Below are 26,727 nucleotides of genomic sequence, written 5' to 3'. Positions count from 1 at the left end.
TTGCTTAAAGTCAGCAATTGCAAGCCGATCTCCACACTTTGCTATGGTTCAAAAAATGATTCAGGAAAAGTTTGCAAAACTCACGGCTGGCCTTTAGTATGTGTGAGGTGGCCCTACGCCCAGGGCACAGAAGTCGCCTTATGACTTTGGTCCTAAGAAAAGTGTGTTTAAACACTTTTTCTGAAGCATGCTGGTGCCCTAGTCTGCTTTTTGTGTATTTTTCTTTTTGTCGCACTGCTTAATCCTGCTCCTCTTGTCTCCCTCCTACTACTCCCACATTTTCAATAGATAATTAAAGATGACGAGAGGGAGCAGGTGCTATATTTAGTTTTGACCAAAGCGCTTTCTAAGCAAAGGCCAGCTCTGGGTATGCTCCAAGAAAACATCCTTAGGCAACTTTTCAAGCTTTAACCACATTTGGCACAGACACAGATTTGTCTTGAGTTTGGCCTTGTTAACCAGCATTTAGCTTGGAGGGGAAATTTGTCAAGTTATTTAGAAAACTGTGGGCCCGATTCACAGAACTAACTTAAGACAAAATCCTAAACTTACTACCATTTTGGTATTCACAGAAGGCACTTACTCATTTCGGTATTCACAGAAGTTAGGAGTCCTAACTTTAGGACTCCTAAATGCCTTCCGTGAATACTGAAAGCCTTAAAGTTAGGATTTTTCTCAGTTTAAGAGTAGTAAAGTTAGGACTCCTAGCTTTTGGATTCCTAAATGCCTTCTGTGAATACCGAAAGTCTTAAGGTTAGGATTTTTCTCAGTTTAGGAGTCCTAAAGTTAGGAGTACTAACTTTACTACTCCTAAACTGAGAAAAATCCTAACGCTGGGGCATAAGGGATTGTGATCCCAGGAAGGTAGAGGCTGCGTTTATGGCAACGGTGGGTTTGGGCAAGGCAAGTCGGCGACGGATTGCAGGGTTGTGCTATTGGATGAAATAATTGGTGAATCTGTGATTGTGACCATGGTGGGTGTGATGTAGCTGGGTCATTTAAGTTAAGCCCAGTGAACCATTTATTTCATCACCCACTGCAGCTGCGCAGCCAAGTAATATATCTAACATAACATAACATAACATATAGTTCCACATTGGGAACCGCTAGCCCTCCCCTGCATGGGGGTCTGTATAATTTCCATTATGCTATTCTGTGGCGGCCCAAATTTCAGATGATGAAATGACCCAGCTCTCTGAATGGTTTAGCGGGAACATAAACTGGGAGATTGGAGAAATAATACAGTAGATTCAGCAACATTACCACTTTGGTCAGAGCAATTCTGCCCATCCCATTTAGTGGCAGTGTTTTCCAGAACTTGGCTTGTGACCTGACAGCGGATATAGCTCTAGTCAAGTTAGCCTCCAGGATGTCAGCAGGGTCACAGTAAACAAAAATGCCCATGTATTTAACGGTGGATGGCTGCCAGCTGAGGAGAGAATTGTTTATTAGAAGATTTGGATTTGGTGTTGTTTGCAACTTGTATTTTCTTTAGTTTCCTGGTTTCTTGTAAAATCGTGTCCCTGTCCTTATAATTCCGTATGCGGAACAAGAATGACATTGGGTTTGCTCCCAGTGGTGGGGGTCTGTTTGGCACTCTATGTGCCCGCTCTCTATTTCAAAGTGCTGTGACAGTGATCTCTCTGGCGACAGACTACGGAGCCAACTCTCTGCATATGCCGTTGCGTCCCTTCCTTCTTCGCCCTCTGGTAATTCTACAACGCATACATTGTTTTGCCTGGAACGACCTTCTGAGTCTTCAACTCGATTTTCGAGGAAGTTTAATCAGGTTGTAAGATCTTTAAGGTGCTTTTCAGTGGCCTGTGGAGAGATTTCTGCCATTGCTGCTTCCAGCGTGGATGTTCTGTCTGTAAGTTTATGATGTTCGGCGTGCAGGTGGTTTAGGTCAAGTGCTATTTTGTTGATTTTATTTTCAAGCGAAGTTAACGTCTGTTCCGTTGTGGTGCTCAGTTTCTCCACCACAGCTAGAACAGTGTCTAGTTTGTTGGACATCTGGGGCCGTATTACCAATGACTACGCCAGCGCCAATTGTCGCTGTGCGCCAGAGTATGCGCCTAACGGCATTATAGAAGATTAGTCTGTAATGACGTCGTGATGTTGGCGCAGACTTTGGACTCTGTGTTTATGCTGCAAAAACGGCCCTGTAACAAAAAAGGTTGCCAGGGGGCACAAACCGGCCCCACCCGTGCGGCGTACCGGGGGATTGCCCGGTGCCCGCTACGGCCAGTCCTGGCCTGCATACCTCTGCTGCAGGCTGCACCTCCTTGATGCTGTCATTTCACCGTTCCACTATTTCTCAGCGACCGCAAAACTTGTGGGTTAAACCTGGGCTCGTCGGGGCTTAGCAGAGCTGTTTAGTGGCCCTGGTGATGCTTTTTAATAGATAAATGATCGGATTTCAAGGGATAAGCGGCGGATCTCTAAAAGAGCACATCCGCCATCATCGCCTGCGTAGCCATGCCCCCTTGGTTGCTTTCATGTAGGCTAAATCGAATCCCAAGGTTTCCCTATGCCTAGGAACTGCAAAACCACCTTGAGTATGTTAATCCAATGTTTTACCTGTGCCCCTGAGTGGTGACAGGTACTCCCATCCCCGTTTACCATTCCTCAGGGAGTTAATGGGGTTTTCTTCTTACCAGCAACATATTTGCATAAGGCCGCAGTGAGAATTTCAGCAAGTTCCTCACTTTTCAACATATGCACGTTTAAAGAGTATAAAGAATCACAGTGCTCAATAGTTCACATGTTGAAAGAACACTTGTGTTCAATAGATTATCTCTAGTCACTCCGACCATTTTGCACTGCCTTAATCTCAAGGCAGGGGGGCACTAAAAATCCAGCCTTAGCTGCGTTGTCAGAGAAATTCCCAATGGGGTAAATGTGCAGCAAGCCCTCAACTTCAAAGGCAGTCCCAGCAGCCTATTAAAGGGATCGTAGGGAGCTCCAGGGATCTCCTGGGTCAGTTGAAACACAGTACCTGCTCCGGGTGCTTTGAATTGAGCAAGATGGGCTGCCGGCGTTGGGGCTCTCGAAGCGACGGTCTCAGTTCAGGGTCCCTGCTGATTCAGATGTGCTTGCAGCGTTGTCAGCGGAAGTAGGACACAGTGATGCTCAGCAATAGCACATCAGCTTCCCTCGGCACTGTGAGGTTATCCACTTAAGCCAAGCACACACAGGTTCCGAGTAGAGCAAACAATTGCCCGATCTCTATCCCAACCTAGTGCTTGATAGACCACAGCACAAGCGGGTGATCAGGTACGGTCCGCTTGGGTCCCAGTGGGGCTGCCAGACTCACAATCGTTGGTGGAAGCAGGACACCGCCCTGACATCAAACAGAGTGCAAAGACACCCAATCTCTCTCCAGTCCAAGTGCTCGTTAGACCACTGAACAAGCAGGCGATCAGGAACAGTCTGCTCGGGTAAAATGTAGCTGCTGGACTCATAATGGCAGAGTCCCACAACAGTGAGGGGGAAAGCAAAGTCTTTGATGGCCCTGCGACATAAAGAAAAGGGGACAAGCCAACAAGCCCTTGAAGAATGCTTAAGCTCAGCACAGAGCATAGGTAGCAGGCAGCAGCCAACACAGCAAGGAAGGCAGCAAAGTGGAAGTCCCTCCTGACAGTACAGCAGTCCTTCTGGCAATGTGCAGGTAGAGAACCGTGATGTCTGGTTACAGGTCCAAAGAGTCTGATTAGATGGGGTCAGAGACCCAGAACTTATACTCAAAAGTGCCTTTGATGAAGGGGGAGACTACAAAGGAGCCCTCTGAAGTGCAGAAGGATCCCTTGCAACCCAGGCCTGTCTGCCAGGACACAGGTGGAGGTAATCAGCCCTTTGTGTGTGGAGAGGCTACTAACTATTGAAGTGTAAGTGCCTGCCCCTCTCATTCCTTCCTGCCGAAGGAAGACCCATCAGAATGCAGATGAATGCAGTTGAGGCTATGTTGTGGCTGTCTAGCAGGAATGAACAAATGTAGCTGTCACCCAGATGTGTATTGGAGACAGTCTGTCAGGCACACAGGGCAATAAGTGGAGAGAAATGTCCACTTTTTAAAAGTCCTTGCATAACAATGGGATAACCCAGTAAACCGTAGGACCTGGGTACAATTCGATAAAAAAAGAATGGTCCTATGGGAACCTCTATAGATAAGGCTAAAGTATTAGCCTATACTGACTCCATATCAGAAGTCATAAATCTGCAAACCAAAGAAGAAGGGACATTAACATTTGTGAGTTTAAGGAAAAAACAGGATAACGTTACAAACACAAAAGTCAGTTGAAATTTCTTCAAAATTTATATTGAAATCAAATACATATACACACTTTATAATAATCACCAACTCTTTGAAAGGATTGTTTGTCATTCCCACAATTGTACTTAATAAATTATTGCATCCAATAAGAATCAAGTCCATAGGCAAACAATCAATCCAAAAATTCATATAACATAAATACATCAGCCTACACATTTCGTCCACACTTGGACGTCATCAGGGCTCAATATTAATTCACTGGCAATTCCCCCCGAATGCGGGTTTTATCTGCCCGGCTGTGACACGGTCACGCTGGATTGAAACGAGCAGCTATAGAGAAAAACTTCCCTGTTAATGGAATGATGAGAAGAACTGCTAAATAACTGAATTGAGGGAATTGCCAGTGAACGAATATTGAGCCCTGATGATGTCCAAGTGTGGACGAAACGCGTAGAGACCCAAAGCTGCACTATTGTAGCTTTTACCATCTTCTTAAACCTGTTTTCCGTAGTAAAGTTTATTCAGATCCTGCTGCAATTTAAAAAAAAAAAGACCGACCCGGGTAAAACGTTTGCGTCTCCCTAGTAACGTCTGTATGTGATGTGTAGGCGTGTCTTAGGCCCATCCTCTTTTCAATTTTTTTAAACCGGTTAGGAGCAATGTGCAGGTATCTGGACAGATGGCTTGTTGGTGAGCCACAGGGACCGAAATGATAGCCGAACACATGTAATTCTTGGAACAAGTGTTTATCGCCAAGAAACCGTTTGGTGAATGTGCGCTGTGTAATTAATTTTTAACATAACATAATATAACATATCGTAGAAAAGGCCGGGGGTAGGGCCGAAACGGATGCTCTTTAAGTCAGACCTCCTAAACCTTTCCTCTGATGTGGTAGCATTTATGGTGGGTGTTTAAGTTACTTTACAGGTCACATATTTATTTTGCATAATTGGCTTTGCAGTGGTGCCAGTCAGAACTATTTACGGTGGATTCTAGAGTATTTCTGCCTGTGAATGGGTAATGTATAAGGTATGAGGCTCAAACTGGCTCTTTGTAATATGCCACACTGAACTTGTAGTGAAGTTCCTATATTCCCAATAGGCTCTGCGCATTGGAATAATATATCCTATAGATTTGACATAGGACTGAGGTCTACTAGGTCTATATCGAATATACTAGACTTAATTGTGTGTGCCAGCTAGTTCAGAGATCACTAGAAACGTTCTTGAATACACAATAAGGGATTCGTTTGTGATAACCGCATAAACATGACAATTTTGTTTCCCAAGAATAAGAAATGTATATCTAGAGTCGCGGAAACAAAAGATAGTTATTTCACTCAGTCAATCATGCATGCTTTGTTTCACCAGAGGTGCAGAGAAATAGAGAGACAGGTGTTTTCAATAAAAAGGTATTTATTGAACAGTCTTCTTTCTCATACAGAGGAAATGAACTGCTACAATTGTAATACTAGTTGCAAAGTACAATGCGTACAGTACGAAGAGTATTATAAAATAATACTGTAATAGCATGATATGGTTTCTAAGCCATAAAATATATAGAATACATACATTAATAAATTAAGACTAAAAGTACTCAACTGGTGCTTCTAAAATACGCCTACCCCGGTGTACCTAACCTAGGTCTAGTACAAGGGAAGAAGTAAGTGAGGTGTAGCTAAGTTTCAGTATTCTTTGCCAAGAATCTAATCCAAGAATTCTCTATGGGTCTAATCAGCTCCGTACCTTGGTTTAGAATGAAGAAGGTCTGGTATCTCTCTCTCAGGACTCGATTTCCCAACAACCTGAAAGGGTAGGTTAGAAACACTGGAGCTGGATTTCTCGGCAAGAGAAAAGACAGCGTCTCTCTCAGTGCGTCTGCTTAAGGGTCAGCTTCCTTCGGCACTTGCTTCGGCGAGCTGTGTCGTGTAGGTAGATAGTTGAACTGCTCCAAACCACCGTGTGTTTGCCTGGGCAAGTGTGGGCATATTTATACCTTGAAGGTTCCTACTTTGACGTAAGGTTGGAAATAATAACGTCATCAAAGACTCAGTTCTTTGAAAACTCAATGAGTTCTTGGATAAATCAATATTCAAGCAAGGGGAAGTCCCTGACTGCTGAAGGTGGGTTTTTCCAAGAAATCGTTGTGGATTTTCGGAACTAGTGGAAGTAGCCATGCCGTATTTGGACTGCATAGGCTAAGTCTAAATATGGTTATGATTTCTATGCCTATATAAGGATAGGGTGATTTATACCTATATATGGGCATGAATCAGGAAAATTACACTAGGGTCCTAAATTAATATACAACAAACTGTTGATGATGTTAAATGACGTGGTGTAAGAATCTTTAAAAAAAACGTTTTATGCCTTTCCTCCGTAGTGCTCACCAGGTATATTCTATGACTCCCACCGGAGGGGGAGTAGTGGTTGCGCTCGCTTTTAGTCAATAGACCCATTTTTCTTTTGAATGTACTATATGCTTATGTACATTTTTAAAGCACTTTTACTAGCGAACGGGTAACATATAAAGCTATGACACTCTATAACATGCCAATCTGAACCATTGATGACATAAAATGACGTGGCGTAAAAACTTGGTATGTATTTGCTTTCCAGCATTTTATGACTCCATTTGTGGAGTAGAACTGAGTGTCTACGCATATGTTCATGGAACCAAACTCGTATACGATGTCACTTTAGGTGTCTTGCTAACACCAATCGATTGTAGCGTGTTTTAGTTCTACTATGGATCTCATGAAAGATTAATTATAACTTTTTTGCCCTACTTTATTAGGGGTTTGGAACTGGATCTAGGGTGATCAGACACAAGTGTCTTGTGATCACCAGCCCTTTTTATTTATTTTTCCTTACTGTAGACCACCTAGTCTGAGTGGGACAGTGTTACCAAGCAACTATCTACACCACAAATAAGTACCGGTTGGTGGTGGTGTGATTGGTAAGAGGATGCTCCTCTTCTTGTTTTTGGTACACAGTTTTAGACAGGTGCATGTAGGACACCATTAGATGAGGTCTTGTTTAGTTTTCAGGGTGAGACAATCACTTCACTCTGTTTTACTTCTGTTCTCACCTCATTGGTTAACTGGTATCTTTTCTGGTGACATTATCCTCTCTCTTATTTCAATAACTAAATGGTGACTCTCTTTTTTCTTGTTTTCTTGGGTCTGTATGTCTGTCTGGACGTACAGGTACCCAGCAGTGGTTCTTAGCTCTTCTCATTGTCGTCTTCCCTTGTCCACTGCTTCGAATTTTTCTTGGGTCTCTTATCATGCTGTTTTGTTGAGTAGGTTTTCTAGAACAATCCGGTTCGGATGCAAGTCTGACTTTTGCTTTGTCAATCCAGCCTGCATGGACCCATGGTGATGCTTCACTTTTTGCTCTTTTGTAATAAAAATATTGTACTCTCTTTGTAATTATTGTGTAAATAGACAGATGTATACGTGTTATATTTGCAGCCCTAATGAACCTGTTTAGGGAGAAACAGTTTGGCTGATGGTTTGTCTGCTTCAAGCAAATAACGAAGAATTTGAAACTTCATCCCAAGACTCAAGATTATGTGTTCTTGTTGGTTGGATTGAATTTGTGTGTTGCCTCTTTGTTGTAATTTTTGTATTATTATATGGTCTGTAAGCAGCAGACCTTAGAGGTGGGTAACAGTTGTTTCTGACCCAATTTTTGCAATTATACATTTGAGTGGCATTCTGGGCTGTGCAGCCTTAATTATCCCTTGTTGCTTAGTTTGGTTGGAAAATTGTTCTATGGTCTCTTCTTTTGTAAGCTTAAACCAGTGATGTGTGAGGCCTTGAGAGTTGCTGCCCGATTCTATGATCGTATAGGTTCCCCTGAGCCAACTAGTGTGAAAGCCTTTGGGTCTGAGCTGCTAGATAATACAATTCGAAATCCGGGGCGCCCCTGCCTCCCTGCATTACCTGCCACTTGAGGGTGTCTAAGGCCACCGTGGGGCGGCTGTCATTCCAGATCAAGTCTAATAGCAAACTGCCCACTTCTTGGAAATGTATCCTGAGGAGAATACATCGTATATTATCATAATAATCTGGTAGGCACAGCAGCATTATCACTTTAGAGAGGGCTATCTGCAAAGCCACTGTAAGGTAAGGACCTCAAGGCACGTCCAATATTACCCTCAATGACATCCGCCATCTCATGGTAAAACTGTATTCCCAGGTATTTGAGCGTGGATGCCTCCTATTTAGGGAGTACAGCTGATAGATCATCCCACAATGGGGAAGTGGGGGGAGGGCAGAGGGGAGGGCTCTATATCTCAATGGGAATAAGCTAGTCAGTTCGAAATTCACCTTTGGCCAAGATAGGTTGCCAAAAACGTTCAGTTCTCTAGTGACATCAGTGATATTATTTTCCGCCTCCTTCAGGTACAACACCAGGTCATGTGCATAGAGGGAAACTATGTCATGCATAGGGCCATTTGGGATCCCCCAGCGTCCACCAATCTGCCGGGGGCACACAGAGAGTGGCTCAATCGTCAGTGTAGTCTCAGTTCCACACTTGATTACAGTAGGCAGAACTATATAAAAAGTTACAAATTACAACTTGGCCACCATAATGCCCTCTACTTCATTAATATCACATTTTAACTGCATTATCTCGATAAACGGATCCTAACTTTAACACATCGAATCCTCATTCCAGTAGTCACCGTTGACCAATAATGACGTAGAATGGCACCGCGGCCAATCAGAAAGAAAGAGACAAAAAATGTCAGTCTGACAATCCTAAATTCGCGATTGGTCTGGTCACAGAAGTAATTAAATCAAAATGGTTGAGGAAACCAGTATTAGGGAGATCCTAGTTGCTGGTCCGTCCTAATGTGCTCTTCTTTGATAAAACTTTCGCTAGGCACAAAAGATCCTCCGGCCTCTGTCTATGGATGACGTCCCCAGGAGCAGGTAAAAATCAGGCCAAAATCAACCTCCTCAGACTTCTGACTCTTGACACTGGACTGGTTCGAGTAGTGTCGACATCAGCGTTTATTTTTTTGTATTTAGTGTACACTTTTATATATCACTCCTGAACCAAGAAATTAATAAATCGATTCACATAATAACAAATCAATCATACATTGTTAAGCACTGACAAAGAGAACTGAGACTCTAAGAAGGTCAATGAGGTCAGGTCATCGAGAATAGTCTTATTTCAGAAATAAATGGAAAAGAGGACTTTTTAAATGTTGTCTGGTGGGCACAAATAAAATGATTCATTCTCAGTTAGGTCTTTCTTTATACCCCTAGCTCCAGGATACTTTTTTTGTTTAGCTCTTTTGATTTATATATGTACAACAGTTCAAGCCCGTCAAAAACCACTTCAATTTAATAAATTATGAGATTATAAACGAAATTATCTTTTCTAAAATCCTGATGAGCTCCTCAGGGGATCAGGACCTAACTCCATAGCAGAAGCAGGTTACTTGTTACAGGGTTTATATAGCTTCAAGGGGTGGTTTTTGTAAGGTCCCAAACACTCTTGCATGGATGATCGTTTCAGGGTGCTTTGCAGCGAAGCTTTGTATTTCAAAGACCGGTACCATGCTGTTGTTGGTCATTTTTTGCACTCTGGCAGGATGATGTCTAGCAACAGAAGCAGGAATGAATTTCCTGAGGACTCCTCAGGAACCTAATGCACTGCGCTGTTCACTCCAGGGAGTGTAAGTAGTCGTACTTTATCCAATTTTTATAGGTTACTCATTGGGAATCTTAATTTATCATATATACACAGAAATTAACAATTCAAATAAATCTTCACGGAATGTTATAAGGAAACTGTTATCCAGAGTTGTTTAATTCTTATGCCGGTAAAATTGTTATGTCATCACAAAATTACACGTTTCCATTTTCATCATTTTCAAGGTGTCTCCCAATGCATTTCGGGCTTGAAAATCAGCCCTTCGTCAGGGGAATCTACAACAAGATAGTATATACATCAGTGTACATTGCAGTAAATACATAGGTGGCATGTCATCTTCAGAAAGTCAGAATTTGTGCTAAAAACTCAACATTGCATACTAAATGAAAAACGTCCTGTGTTCATGACTCAAACCAGGAAAGAAACCAATGAAGGTGTAAGGTCAAAAACCAAATGAACCCCCGTCTAAGTGTCTTTGAACCGCCACACGTGTTGGGTGAAAGAAAGAAAGCAATGCAAGTGTCAGTGAAGTAGTGCACTAAAAATCCAGACTCCTAACGTGCACCCATAGAGAATTAGTGGGTGTGTGTAGTAAATGAAGTGAAGACCACAGATGCAGCAATAAGGGTTTATTGCAGAGAAGCAGAAAGAAGCAACCTCAACACAAGCTGGCCAGGCACAAACTGTCACCAGCTAGAACCCTAGAAGGAGACAGAGCCATATACATTCTGGAATGGATGACACAGGTAAGAACTGTGGTGGAGTAAAGGAAATAAAAGAAGGATAAATATACAACACATCTCCTCTCGTAGAATAAAACAAAAGAAAAGAAAAGAAACTTAACTCAAAAGAATGTGCATGTCATTGAAAGGAAACTTAGCGCAAAACTACAGGAGAATTCCTAAAGTAAAAGCAAAAATGGAGGCATCATAGAACAATAAGCATTCAAACACAAATAAGTATACGCAATGAGAACATCATACAATAAAACACAAGTAATAATAAGCAATGAAACCATCACAACTAATAGGCATTGAAAGGAACACACGTCACCCCTCTAAAGAACTAATCACAACAGAAATCATTCAAATAAGTAGGTGGCCTGTGGCTCCTTTGAGGTCTGATGGCAGGCAAAGAGGGACTTGAAGAAGTAATGGGGTTGGGATTAGAATCAGTCACGGAGTTGGGAACGAGATCAGCAGTGGAATTGGGAAGAGACACAGCAGGATCAGGAGCATCCCCTCCACCATCACCCCTAGCCAAGACATTAACAGGAGCAGGAACCACAGGGCCCGGATCTGGAGAAGGAACAAGCATGAACCCTGAGGAGGAAAGATCCTGGACAGGAAAAGGAACAGGAACAGAACTGGAACCAACTACAGGACTAACGCCACCTTTCTGATAGAGGGCAACCCTCCTTAAGTTCCATTTCTCCCCATTGGAGAGAACAACATAGTGGGGATAGACCATCTTAACGAGAAAAGGGCCACGGAACTTGGACAAACCACCAGAAACACGACCAGACTTCACCTTGACAAGATCACCTTTCGCAATTTTACTAGCAACAACCTTGGTGGAGGGTCCATCACCATCACAAGACTTGCGAGAGGAGACCCTTTGAAGCCGACCTGCAGAACTACACCTAGAAGCAACCTTACCGGAAGGAAGAACAGAGCCCTTACAAGAAGGCTTGGGGACCACACTGGAAAAGTCACCTGAAAGCGACTGACAGACCAAATTTTTGAGCCAAGAGGGAATGAGTTTGGTGCTGGGAACCCTGCCCCTCATCATCTCAAAAGGGGATCTGGAGTGGGAACCATGAAGAGTGGTACAATACGCATAAACCATTTCACTAACAAGGGAAGGGACAGAAGAACCACCCGAGAGGGCCATTTGAACGGTGCCTTTCACCAATCTATTAAGGCGTTCACAGAGACCATTACCCTGAGGGTTGTAGAGGGAGGTCCTATGGTGGGAAATTCCGCAACCAGACAAAAAGGCTTGCATCTCATGCGAAACCAACTGTGTGCCATTGTCGGTTATAAGAACATTAGGGAAACCTTCTCTAAAAAACAGAGACTTAAGGTGATTGATGGTAGTAGCCGTAGTGATGTCCTTGAGAAACTCCACAGACAACCACTTAGAATGGCAGTCGACAGTGACAACAGCAAACCTCTGGGAAAGAGGTAATTCAGCAATGGGACCTATAAAATCTAAGCAGATGGTGTGCCACGGAATTTCGGGGAACTGCAGCGCACCCATTTCAGAACCCACTGAAACCTTAAGTCTCTTCTCACCCATCTTGCAGGTAGAACAATCCTCTACCCATGAGGAGACCATAGAGTCCATACCGGGCCACCAGAAGTTGAGCTTGAGACGCTGTTGCGTCAGGGTTTGGCCAAGGTGACCCTCATGTGCTAGAGAGATGAGCTTCGGTCTCAAGTCAGCTGGAGGCACAAATTTGTCACCACGCAATATGACATTGTCACTGCACACAGACAAGTCATCAATGACTTTGAGAAAAGGACGGACAGAGACATGGAGACAGCTCTCTCTCCGTGGACCCAATTTAATAAGCTGGATGACTTCCTGTAGCACAGTATCTCTAGACATGGCATCAACCCACTCAGAGCGAGAGAAGGAGCTCTCAGAAAGAAGAAGCACATCATCGATCCAAGCAACATTCGCATCACATTCCTCCAGACTGAAGCCAACATTAGAACCAGAAGAAACAGCCAACCTAGATAGACAGTCGGCCTGGAAGTTCCTCCACCCAGAAATGTGAGAAATATCAAAGTGGTATTCCTGGAGTTTAGAGGCTAACCTTGCCAACCTTGGAGAACCAAATGCCCCACCCCCAGGGGAAAGAATGCGGATGAGGGGTTTATGGTCAGTCTTAAGGTTGAAGCGTGTGCCCCATAAATATGGACGGAAATGATGAGCACCCCACGCAGCCGCCAACGCCTCTTTCTCGATAACAGAATAATTCTGTTCGCATTTTGAAAGGGTACGTGAGGCAAAGGCAACAGGTCTGTCACCCTCCTTGTGGGACTGAAGTAAAACTGCACCGAGGCCACAGGCACTGGCATCCACCAACAAAGTGGAGGACTTGGCAGTATCAAAGGGTGCCAGAACCTTAGCACTGCAGATAGCCTCCTTAATCTCATTAAAGCAAGCTTCCATTTCAGGATCCCATGAAAATTTGCAACCCTTCTTCAATAAGGTTCTCAGAGGCAAGGTCTTCTCTGAGAACTTCTCCACAAATTTGGAGTAGTATTCGATCAGACCCATGAATGACCGCAACTGGTCCTTGTCAGACGGGCAAGGAGCTAAGCGTATCGCATCAAGAAGGTTCTTCTTGGGTCTGACACCATTGACTGAGATCTCATGCCCCAAGTACTCAATGTTCTCCACAAGAAAAGAACACTTCTCCCTACGTAGTGTAAGGCCAGTGTCCCAGATTCTGTGTAGAACATTTCTGAGAACAAGGTTGTGATCAGACACGGACTCTCCAAAGACCAAGATGTCGTCTTGGAAGAATACTACATTTTTGAGTCCCTTAAAGATTTCGCTGACCAATCTTTGAAAGACACTCGCCGCCGAAATCAGCCCAAAGGGAAGACGAGTAAATTGGAAGATGCCCTCTGGGGTGATGAAGGCGGTAAGATGCTTCGAGGACTCATGGAGCTTAACCTGATGGTAGGCGCTCTTCAGGTCGAGTTTTGAGAAATATCTCGCCCCCTGAAGAGTGGAAACCATCTCCGTGATGTTGGGTAAAGGGAAGGTGTCCGCAACGACACACTTGTTTAGGGACCTGAGGTCCACACAGAATCTCAATTTTCCGTCTGATTTTTTAGAAATCACGACGGGCGAAACCCATGCTGAAGCTTCTGTAGGCTCAATTACCCCAGACTGAAGCATCTCTTCAATCAAGAGTTTCACCTCACTCCGGATTGAAATGGGAATTCTCCTTACCCGATGTTGCACAGGCAGACTACCCTTCTTTAACTTAATGAGATGGGCATACCCCCGAAGTTCACCCAACTCCTCCCTGAACACAGACCGAAATTCAGACAAAATGAATTCAATAGAGTCATCGTCAACAACCATAATCTGATTCTTTGCCCTAGGATTGATGACGATGTAGAGGTCATATTGATGTACCCAACCTAGAATAGGCGGGCCATCAATGGAAACATAAACTTTTCCAAAAATGGACCTTTTTTCAAAAACAATCTCAGATTCAAAGAAACCCAGGATTTCAATCTTCTGGCCATTGAAACCCTTAGGTGAGATATCACTACGCTGTAATTTCACCCCTTCCCAAAAGGCATCGAACGTAGACTTGGGTATAATGGTATGTCGAGAACCCGTGTCAACCATCAACAACACCTCGTGGGAGTCAATCTTGAAGATGGCTTTGGGTCTGGTTTGTCTTGGATCATCACAAATGACATCAACATCATCGATGACCAAGAGTCTGTCAGGTTCAACTCCGGAATCATCAGCGTAGTAGTCATCAACAATATTCACTCTCTGTCTAGCTTTGCCCTTGCACATCTTGGAAAAATGTCCAACTTTCCCACACTTCAAACACTCTTTGTTTGATGCAAAGCAAAACCTGGCGTCGGAAGAGTGGCTGCTGCTGCCACACCTGTTGCAGACTTTGCTTACTGAGGTTTTCTTGACAGAGTTGACAGAGGGTCTGGGTCTGTTTTTTACTACCGCAACACTGTCTCCAGAACAATGTTCACAACCCACAACGCTACCTTTGTCGGTAACCACAGAAACTTCTTGGTGAGGAGTAGACTTGTGCGAATCAAGGACCTTCATGCACTTACTAGACTCCTCAATTACTTTGGCCAGATCAATGGCGTCTTTCAAGTTAGGATTTTTGGCTGCCCATAGCCGCTCTTGAATTTTCTTACTTGAGCACTGGACGACCAATTGATCTCTTATGAGCTCGTCATTCATAGAACCAAACTTACACTTTATAGAAAGCTCTCTGAGTCTGGCCACAAAGTCATCTATGGTTTCTGACTCTTTTTGGCGTTGTGTGTAAAACTTATAGCGGTTCATGATCAGATTCTCCTCCTTTGCAAACCGGATCTCCAGACGATCAACTGCCTCCTTAAACTCATCAATATCATGTCCACCAGCACCAAGTGTGATAGGAAGGAATCTAAAAACTCTCTGCCCTTCCTTGCCCAGGGTGCTCAAAAGGATAGCCTTTTTCCTTTTGGGTGAAAACTCCTGTCCATCAAGCGCTTACAAATAATTGTCAAACATGATGTACCAATCCTCCCAAGGTATCTCAGGTACACCAGGTTCAGGTAAGAACTGAGGGGGCAAAGTTACTATAAATTGTTGTGCCATGTTGACTTGATTATGCAGAAAAGGAAAGACAAAATAGTAAAATAACCTTGCTTTTCCACAACAGAACACAGTATTGGATAATAGTAACATACCTCTTGCTATACAAAAGTGTCCAAAACGATACCAGGAGTGTGGAACAGGAGTTTGGCTTAAAGGAGAAACAATCCGCTTTAAAAATGACGAAAAACGGCTGATTATGATGAAAAGGCAGGAGTTTGACTTAAAACGGTAAAGATTCCGCTTTAAAATAGCCCAAACCGGCTGAATTGCGGTGAAAATGAGGCTTGAATGGCAAACAGAGGATAAGATGGCCGCCGTTGAAAACGAGGCTAAAGGTGCTTTGAAAGCGAGGCTTGAAACGCACAAAGGGACGTCTCCTTGGTTACGCGAGTCAACAACGCTGCACGCGCGTTCACTGACTCACGCGCTGACTCCACTGGTGCGTCTCTGCGTCTCCCTCGGCGCCTCGCTGGTAACCAGGCACTGACGTGCTGACTCCGCTGGTAACCAGGCAACAGCTCCTCGTCACTGCGTCTCCCTCGGCGTCTTGCACTCACGCGCCGACTCCGCTTGTAACCAGGCAACAGCGCTCGAGGTCCTCGGCTGACGCGTAGACTCCCCCGGCGTCCCCGTGACAACAATGACAACTCTCGTGACTACCTCACCAGTCCGTCACGCGCCGGGCTCGACCTGCTGGGTTTGGATGACGTCAGCGCTGGTGCGCTCGAGCTGCAGTCCCCAAAGAAGATAAAATTGAGTAAATTACCACAACAGGTGTCTTCTTTGAAAACGGAAGGAGACCAAAAGGATGTCGACGAGACCAGCACGCTGTAGGTTCGTTTCTCGTTGAGGAAATTGCGCTAAGATCTGTTCTCCATCACAAATCTTGGAATTAGACATCAAGATGAGGTCTTCAGTGGTACTGGCCAGCAAGTAACGTCGCCAGAAATTGTAGTAAATGAAGTGAAGACCACAGATGCAGCAATAAGGGTTTATTGCAGAGAAGCAGAAAGAAGCAACCTCAACACAAGCTGGCCAGGCACAAACTGTCACCAGCTAGAACCCTAGAAGGAGACAGAGCCATATACATTCTGGAATGGATGACACAGGTAAGAACTGTGGTGGAGTAAAGGAAATAAAAGAAGGATAAATATACAACAGTGTGCTTCCAAGGAAAAAACGTGCCGAGCGTTTAATTAAACACCAAGGATAAGTGAGTTAAAACACGGGGTTGTGTAAGTTAAAGAAACTCTCTTACAAATCCGGTCAGGATGTGGCTCAACCACTTTAAACGGCGCCGAGATTTGCGCTCACGTAGATTAAGTGCTAATGGAAAAGCTTTCCTAAATTGGACCAAAAAGAGGTGACATGAATATATCGGAGGGTCGGGAAGAGTAAAGACAAGATAACTGTGCTCTAAACTGCCGGGAATCTTACCGAGTGGAAAAAGTCGGTGATCCTGAATAACCCAATGCTTCTAGCGTGTGGTTAGCGGGGAACCACGGAAGTGCGCGATAAAAAAGAAAATAGAAATGAAAAGAGGACAGCGTGTGTTCGCCATGTTTGAGTGGAGTTCCTAAGTAAACATACGCACTGAGTGCTGGAACACGTAAAAACCAGGACTAACAATATTAGTATGTTTTAAAAAACGTTGCAAGATGCTGACCAGGTCCTATAATATTCTACCGTGGTGGCATTTATAGTGACAACAGAGAGAACACAAATATATTTACAAAGCACCCAAATCTGAACTAGATATACAAAACAATGTTCCAAATGAGAATATCAGCTCTGTCACTCATGGTGTGCACAATCTGAGAGAATGGGAAAGTGCTGCGATCTGTGGGATGCAACAGGATGCTCACTTATGCAAAAGAATTACATAAAGCATGCTAAATCAAATTTATCATTTAATCCTGTCGGGGTTAGAGTCTGTAAATACCAAATCCAATATGTTTCGCGTTGTGAGAGAATTTGCGTACGATCTTGTTCAGGATTATGTGCAACAACTTGCAAAATGCCGAATTTGAGTTGGGCGGCACGCTCGGCACGTTTTTTCCTTGGAAGCACACCCACTAATTCTCTATGGGTGCACGTTAGGAGTCTGGATTTTTAGTGCACTACTTCACTGACACTTGCATTGCTTTCTTTCTTTCACCCAACACGTGTGGCGGTTCAAAGACACTTAGACGGGGGTTCATTTGGTTTTTGACCTTACACCTTCATTGGTTTCTTTCCTGGTTTGAGTCATGAACACAGGACGTTTTTCATTTAGTATGCAATGTTGAGTTTTTAGCACAAATTCTGACTTTCTGAAAATGACATGCCACCTATGTATTTACTGCAATGTACACTGATGTATATACTATCTTGTTGTAGATTCCCCTGACGAAGGGCTGATTTTCAAGCCCGAAATGCATTGGGAGACACCTTGAAAATGATGAAAATGGAAACGTGTAATTTTGTGATGACATAACAATTTTACTGGCATAAGAATTAAACAACTCTGGATAACAGTTTCCTTATAACATTCCGTGAAGATTTATTTGAATTGTTAATTTCTGTGTATATATGATGAATTAAGATTCCCAATGAGTAACCTATAAAAATTGGATAAAGTACGACTACTTACACTCCCTGGAGTGAACAGCGCAGTGCATTAGGTTCCTGAGGAGTCCTCAGGAAATTCATTCCTCTTTAGAATCAAAGGTTGAGCAGGACCTTTTACCTTTTGCATGCACAGTTAAGCTTAGACCATAGATTACAACATCTATAAATTGAAGACGCTTTACACTGAGTGCACCCGATGCTGCATATTCTCATAGCAACAGAAGCAGGCCATTTCATACATGTATGGGGGGTCTATGTTAAAGTAATGGTAGTGCTGGGTTTGAGGCTAAGCTGTACCTGTGTGAAGTAGTCATTCCTGTACCAGGAGAAGATGTACTGAGAATATGATGTGTCCACACCTGCCCTAGTTGTAGTGACCTCTAGTTAATCGTGCCATTGTTCTTTTATATGGTATTTCTGTTATAGTGTCACTCTGAGTAGGATCCCCCGTCCCTCTGAGCATATTCCTTTTATCTCCATGTTTCTCTGTTTCGACTTTCGACCCGCCACTTGACCTTCCCTTCGTTGCCCTCAATACCCACCATTATAGTTCTCATATGCCCTCCTCTGACAACTCTGGTGATGTTGGGAATCATCATCCTTAGCAAAGGAGAGTGACGTTTCACAACTTCTACAGGATACAACCAAGGTGATGTTTAGTTCACATGGTTTAGTGGTTATCATTTCATGCTTGCCAGAGGATGTTTCATCTTGCAAGGGTAGGAAATCATGTGGCAAGAAATTGATTCCTATTATTTTCGGGTGGGCAAATTCCCCCTCACAGAAATGATCCTGGGGTTAGAGAGGGACCGAGCACGGAATGGTTGCCAATCGCCTATCAAGAAGTGTCCATGTTGCAGCTGCCTCTAACAGAAGTGTGAACACTTTCTGCTACACGCAACAGCCTGCTAAAGCTGATGTTTACCTGTGTGAAGCTTGCAGAGTTTTGTGAATTTGAGAGTCCGACTGACATGTGACATCCAAGCCTCAGGACTCCCTGTTCTATGGTTCTTTTTGCAAGGCTTGTTATCTTTTGATATGGTCATCTCCCTAATTCAAATGGCTTCTGGTTTATGTGACACGCAGAACTCATAAGAACTTTGGAATAGCATAATTTACTGGTCCAACTCCAGTCCCTGCAACAATAGGGAAAGTGTTAAACTTTAAAGTCCAACGCTGCTTTTCTAACGTAACTATATCTAATGCGGCTTTATCTAACGCAGCTATATCTAATGCAGCTTTATCTAACGCAGCTATATCTAATGCGGCTTTATCTAACACATGTTGTTGTAATGACTTGCATTGTAAATGGAATGCATGGTTCAGATGCATTCTTTGTTCCGCCCACGTTGCAAAGGCAACATGTTGTTCAGCAGTCATGGTATTTGCTGTTTTCTGTATAAACCTCAGTGGCTTCGGAGGCAGGGTCCGTGAGAGCTATGCATGCTGAACCAAAGCCAAGAAGATATGGCTCAGACAGCAATGAACATAGATAACAGGTAGTCAAAACAGAGCTCTGATAGATTGTAGACAGTAAAAGGAACTCAGTCAAGTGTTAGAGCAAGTACACTAAAAGCAGAAGGGTTGTAGATTATTGTCAATAAAGTCAGGGCTGGACTGGGAACCAGAACCGGCCCTGGCAAAGTGCTCGGCCGGCCCCCCCTTCCCCCCTCCGGGAGGAGAGGGGAGGGGGGAGAGGTGCGACCGCGCTATGTGACAGGGCCGGTTTTCGGCCGTTTTTTTGTTACAGGGCCGTTTTTGCAGCATAACGGCCCTGTAACAACAAGCATTTACAATGCAATGGTTTTGCCTTTGGAAAAGTTAGAGTTATTGGCATTGTAAATGACAAAATTTGTATTTATGTGTTGGTTTTGAAAACAGATAAATAAATGGCAGTGCCATTTACATTGCCATCCCTATGCACTCCCTATGCACTCTGCCCTCCCTATGCACTCTCTTCAAGTTCCAACAAAATGGAGCGGTCAAATGACCACATCCTAGGAGAGACCTTGGACAAACCTTCCAATCTTAAACTGCAGTGTGATCTGATAAGTGTATATGAGAATAGTTAATCGATTTTACTACATTCTTCCAAGACTGACTGACCAAAATGAAATCAATCCTTGATTTGTGGTGATATTTATGATTGTAAAATGAAACGCCTAGCTGCTGACCTGACCTAACCCCTCATATGTCCAAAAAACCATACTGTCTCATACTTTCTACTAGAAAAGACCTAGTTTTAGAGGCTATTTGCGCACAACTGTAAGGAGATTTATCCAAAAAAGGATCTAACACTATATTAAAATCGCCTGCAAAAATAACCGGGGCTGAGTAGAGCAGTAAATGTAAAAAAATGGACGCGCTGTTGAGCTTGACGGTCTCTGCTTTAGTCTGGGGGGGGTACTGTTGGCTGGCTTGATCCTAACCTTTTGGTATCCCAGCTCTTGTCTTCCACACCCCACGCTGTATTCCACAGTCATCCGTATTTCCGGCCGCGTCACGTCGGAAAAGAAAAGACATAATTGTACTCCAAACCACATACATCTACTCCACTCCATAACACATGGGTAAAAGAGATTGTAATTTACAACGTCAGTAACTCTAACTCTTGCAAATGCGAGACCTATTGGCATTGCCAATGCTAGTTTAGAACTGTAGTCGATTAAGTGCCTCAAGGAAAACATTCTGGTTAAGGAGATGAAGGCTGTAAATTAACATTACTGTCTTTAAATGCTTACATTACTTTGATGTTTTCCTTTAGTGGAGACGAGGTGTTAGAGTGTGTTCATTGCCTTTTGACTTGCACCAACTTAAATAAAAAAAAGGTGACTGCCATTGAACTGGTCTGTCTGATCTGCATGGTCCAGGTAGGTTCTCACACTCTGAAGGATATCTCACATGAACACGTACCAGTTTTTGTCCAAAACGTCTTCAAAGATTTAAACATTATTATCCTGCTTTTATCCCAATGTTTAAGGGGGTAATGTGAGAAACCCAAATAGACAGGAATAATAAACACAGGAACCATAACCCCTGGTGTGTTCCATTAATAGCAGACAAAATGGATGCAAAAGTAAATAAACATTCTAGATCGGTTCCATTGTACGCACCCAGCACGATAGCCATCAGGTTCTCATTTGGGTAATGAAGTTGCATATTACTTACATATGTCATTACTGGTGTAATGTACACCAGTAGTTAATATCACAAGACCCGCCTAGGCAACATTTCACATTTCTCTTTCAGTAAGTTCTGAAAAGTATAGAGTGCAACTTACTTTTTATTTTCACTCTAAGGCACATAAGCATTTCCAATCTTAGATTAATAACGGTAATAAAGACCTTCCCCTACGTACTGTGCATCTAAACAAGCTATCTGCGTCAGGAAGCTATTTTAAACCAACGGCTATTTTCTTTGCAATTAAAGATAGATGACTAAAACGTTTAGGGCACTGATTCGAGTACAACCACCAGCCACCTCATTGTATTAATTGCGTTTTTTATTTCAAGTAGATCGCTCGCCTTCCTTCAATTTTAAGACCTATAAGTCAACTATTCTTTTTTACTATCATAACGGGGCATTCTGAGTAACATTTCTTTTTTTTAGCTCAAAGACATATAGGGACAATTATAAGCGGGCATCCATACCTGTCAGCCAGTGCCTAACTGGGAGCAAGTGCAACCCGGCACTTTGAGCTATGGGTTGCATATAGACATATCCTCTGAGAGAGGCCTTTGCGTCACAGTGCCTCTGCCCGTTTCGCATAAAATATTGTGTCCTTCTGCAAGACATGACATGCGCCTTACCTTCACAGCGCCCCTGTTATGTTTCCCACCGCCACCACCTTCCATCCCGGCTCCAAAGCCACCACCGGCCCTGTTGTTGACAGCCGCGGCAGCCATGCTGACATTGCGATGATACCATCTGCAATAGTCCCAAAAGGGGGGGCTGGGCAAGGATTTACGTCAATCACACTAAAATAAAAAGCATGTCGATAGCGCCGGCCGGCGTAGTCTCTGGAGCAGCATAAACGGCCGCGTTTTAGTAAGACCCGACTTTGTTAAAAAGAATTGATATTTATTGTTTTCAAATCGCTGATTATTCACACCCCCATTTGTTTAGTCAAGTGGTGTTTTCTGCAACCTACTCTTAAAGGGCAAGTACGCTTGCGCAGAATATCGACCAACGAAAGATTCTGCATTCTCTAAATATGTACGTGCAAAAAGATCAGGCTGGCAAGTAGTTTGGGAGCAACCAAACGTGATTGCCATCTTAGAATGGTACCAACCTGGAACTCCTTATGGAGCGGAAGAGGACACGGACGGGGGATTCTCCATTCTCTAAATATGTACGTGCAAAAAGATCAGGCTGGCAAGTAGTTTGGGAGCAACCAAACGTGATTGCCATCTTAGAATGGTACCAACCTGGAACTCCTTATGGAGCGGAACAGGACACGGACGGCGGGAGGGGGGCGGGAGAGGACGAGGGGGGCGGGAGAGGACACGGGAGGCGGGAAACGTGCACAGGACAGCGAGGGGAGGGGGGACGGCGGGAGAAGGGACACGGAGGAAGGCAGGACAGCTGCAAGCACGGTCCAGCCGGACCAGATTCGGGGGCGTTCCCGGCTTTTGGCTGACGTAGCATGACGTAGCCAAAAGCCAAAAATTCTCGGGAACGCCCCCGAATCTGGTCCGGCCATGACGGACGCCTCTCTGTTCCAATGGCTAGCTTCCATTTATGGAGCTAGCCAATCGAACAGAGGGGCGTATTCAAGAGTCCTTACTGGAAACTACAGATTTCTCTGGGGGCGGAGCTTACGCTCCGTTCCCCAGTCGAAACCTAAAAACGGCCCCAGGGGCCCAAAAGCGGCCCCCAACCATGCGGCCCACCGGGGAATTGCCCGGTGCCCTCAACGGCCAGTCTGGGCCTGAATAAAGTGAACGAATAATAATCATAGTATGTAGGAAGTAAGCTAAAAGGAGATTAGTCATAGATGAAAGGAAGTAAAATAAAAGGAGGGTGTTTAAACAGAATTTACTCCAAGAAGTAAAAAGAGAGCAGTCATACATCACAAGATGTCAAAGTGAAAGGAAGGAGATCACAGATAATGGGCCGGATGTAGTTTTCAGTGCGCGGGGTACTCCATCACAGATGTGATGCATATTACAAGTCAGTGGTTAATTTGTAAAAGTATAAGTGTCAGAAGGCAGCTTGCACCAGCCCATTTCTCTGGTTAGTGCTGCCTAAAACAGAACCAACTACTAGCCATGAAAGATGGGAGAGGATGTGGCATAATGACCAGAGTTGCAGACTTCGGAGCTGGGATCCAGGGGGCATATTACCAAGGGCCATTATCGCCGCATTAGCGGGACTTTTTCCTGCTAATGCAGCAATAATTTAATCGCCCTATTACCAAGTGTCGCTAACACCAGTTAGCGATAGCTTGTAGGTGATAGCGGGCATTTAGGGGCCCACTTTGCATGTCAGCGATAATTATCGCTAATGACATGCAAAGTGGGCGTGCCAAGATGTTAGCGACTGAAAACAGTTGCTAACATCGCTATCTCCGATTACCAACTTTTTGAAATATTCGCGCTAAGCGCGAATATCTCCAAAAGCTAACGCCTGCCCTGAGCAGTTCTTAGCCATGTTATCCAATGGTAGGTGGATAACATGGCTAAGAGCATTAGCTCGGTAATGCATGAATATCGCTGACTTTTCAGCGATATTCATGCATTTCGGCCAATTTTTATCGCTTAGGAGATAAAACTTGATAATAGCAAGGCTCCTAAGCGATAAAAATAGGCGAAGCACGGCGATAAAATTATTGCCGCTAACCTATCATAGCGATAATTATCGCTTATGCTTGGTAATATGCCCCCAGGTTCAAGTCTCGGTCGGCTCAACATCCTGTGATTCTGGGCAAATAACTTTACCTCCCCTTAAATGAATATGCCCTTGACAGGTGCTCATGAAAAGCACTAGTGTTGATGATTAAGTGCTGGTGCTGAGCACAGGAAACCACAGGCTCAAAATAAGCACTGTTACAAGTGCATTGTATCCTATAGCACTTGTAGTACGTTGTACGATAAATCCGTCATGTTTGTGAAGGATTAACCCGCCCGCCACATGATAAATCAGGCCCTATGTTTGTTAAGGTAAATGAAGTGCAGTTACATAGAAGTATCAAAGATTAAAATACAAGGGGATACATTGTGGGCACAGAGTCAATTGAAAGAGGCCACAAGATGTACATAGGCCTGAGTGAAATTTTAATTACAGACTAAATTCTAGAAATTGGTGAATTTTTCATACAGTAAAATTCATGCAGTATACAGAAATTTTGGATTGCTTGATTTTGCATAGTTTTCTGCTCGGGGATGCTGTTTCACCATGAAATTGTCTCTTTGGAGTTAATATCTACTCATAAAATGTCTCGGCAGAGAGACATTTCTGCTCAAACTAGTGTCCTCCTGGCATCCCTAGGATTTTATTACAGAAGTAACTCTCTTGTGTGAGATTTTCAAAGGATAACAGCAAACACATTCAGCATAATTTCCCCAAAATTTGGAAAAAAAATAATTACATGATTTCTCACTCCCCTGGATATAGGCAGTAATCTAAATGGAAAGATATATAACATAATGGGCAAGAAAAAAATTCTAACTAATGAAATGACATTATTGTACACAAGAGAAGAGAATATGAAATATTATCCTCAATTTTCTCCTATACCCGGTGCGATTCTCCTTGAGTGCCTTGGCTCCTTCGCTCAGTTACTGCCTCTCTCCAGCTCACAGCTTCTTCCCTGTACATCAGTGATAAAAGTGCCAGATTGGGGATGCAGTCTAAGGAGGGTTCATTTGCCATTTGCCACCATATGGGCCCAAAAGCAAAATCGTCAGCTAAGCGATTAAATCAAGTATGTTGAAGAAAATGTTATGAACTGACATTATGGGTATATAATTTTAAGCCATTTGTTGCCATCTGTTTATCTCGAGAGCCCCCTCCTCGGGTGTAGAAACGTGAATGTATACGGTTCTTATGGAAGATGCAATCCGGCGTTCTCTCTTTCTCTCTCATATTGTTTTCTTTCTCCCTCATTCTCTCTTGTTCTCTTTTCATATTTTGTTTTCTACCCCATTTGGGACTTTTTTCTTTCTTCCATCATTCCTTTTTTATTTCCTCCCTTGTTTTTTTTACTCTTAGTTCTGTGTCTTGCTATTTCTCTCCCTCCCATTATTTTTTGTTCCTCTCGTTTTCTCCGACTAGTCTATCCTCCCTCTCCCCTGCTTTCCGTTTCTATCACTCCCTCCTCTCTGTTTCCACCACCTTCATCCTTTCCCCAAGTCTAGCTCTCCCACTCTGTCTCCTAATACTCCCTGCCTTTCAACTTCTCTCTCGCTTTTTCTATATTTTTCCTTCTCTTTTCCCCAAGTGCCTGAATGGAGTTTAACAAACTATGGGGCATATTATCAAGAAAGGTCGTTACATTATCGCCGCTTTTATCGGCAGGAAACTGCCGATAAAGCGGCGATAATGGGTTTGATAATATGCTCTATGCAATTTCAATTGATGCCCATGTTAGATGTCTTCACATCTAACATGGGCTTCGATTGGAATTCATAGAGCATATTATCAAACCTATTATCGCCGCTTTACCGGCAGTTTCCTGCCGATAAAAGCGGCGATAATGCAACAACCTTTCTTGATAATATGCCCCCATGTTCATCTATGATCAGATGAGAGTAGCTACTCCTGTCCTATCTGTAGAAAAAAATGCCTCCCTGTTGTAATTCGCCTTCCTGTACATTTCCCTTATTTTTTTCCGGAGTTGCCACATAGAACTAAGGCAAAATGTCCATTATTACGCTGGAGGAACCTTGCGTAATTTCGATATTTTCGTGTTACGCTTGTTAAACAAAATCCCTGAAATTATCCTATTAACCTCGTTGCATAATTATGCACCACGCCTTGCAAGAATTTAGTGTAAGTGCACAAGAACAACGCAAACCACCAGAACGCTTGTGTTATTATTTTAATGCCAAATGCATAATCGCATAAAAAACATAAATGCAAGGATACATTTCATACTAAAATATAGCAATAAACAAAGTTTGTATTGTGCAAAACTACACTAATTTTACATAAAGCTGCAACACATCAAGACTTGAATAGGGACTCGGTCGATAGAAAATAATGGCTATATTAATTAATTAATTAATTGCAAGTTTATATAGCGCTAGGATCGACTCCCGGAGGAGTATCTCCGCACTTCAACCGCTGCGAAACCCTTCCTGGCTTCCCTGAGAGATGGTCCCTTAGTGGGTATCTCCAGGGTGAGACCAGGCATCCCCGGCGGTCTGGTGGGGCCGTTAGTGAAGATGATGCAAGCTAATGCCCAGAGTTGCCGAGTGTGATCGCTAATCAGAGTGGGCACCGAGGCGAGAGAATTATCGAGTCCGCTGACCCTGGTCCAGAAACCTGCCGCGTCGGGAATCGAACCCTGGTCCCGGGACGTCCTCTGCTCTCGGGTCTGCCGCCTCTAACCAGTGAGCCACACTACTTCACTCTATATCACATAAAACAAGTACTGGAAATGCTAATTTAAGACATTTCTTATCACTGTTTTGGGCTGCCTGTGTCTTAAATAGTTGAAGGGCTGGAGGGTAGGTATTTTGGGGCAATAGACAGTGGTAAATGGTTGGTTGGTAGTGAACATGTAAATTTAAAGGAATGTGATGGTTTTGGTTGGAAATGTAGCAAAATTTGAGCAGAACATAGCAC

This window comes from Lissotriton vulgaris, chromosome 5 (assembly GCF_964263255.1).
Source record: "Lissotriton vulgaris chromosome 5, aLisVul1.2, whole genome shotgun sequence".
NCBI lineage: Eukaryota > Metazoa > Chordata > Amphibia > Caudata > Salamandridae > Lissotriton > Lissotriton vulgaris.
This window is presented reverse-complemented; position numbering follows the sequence as displayed.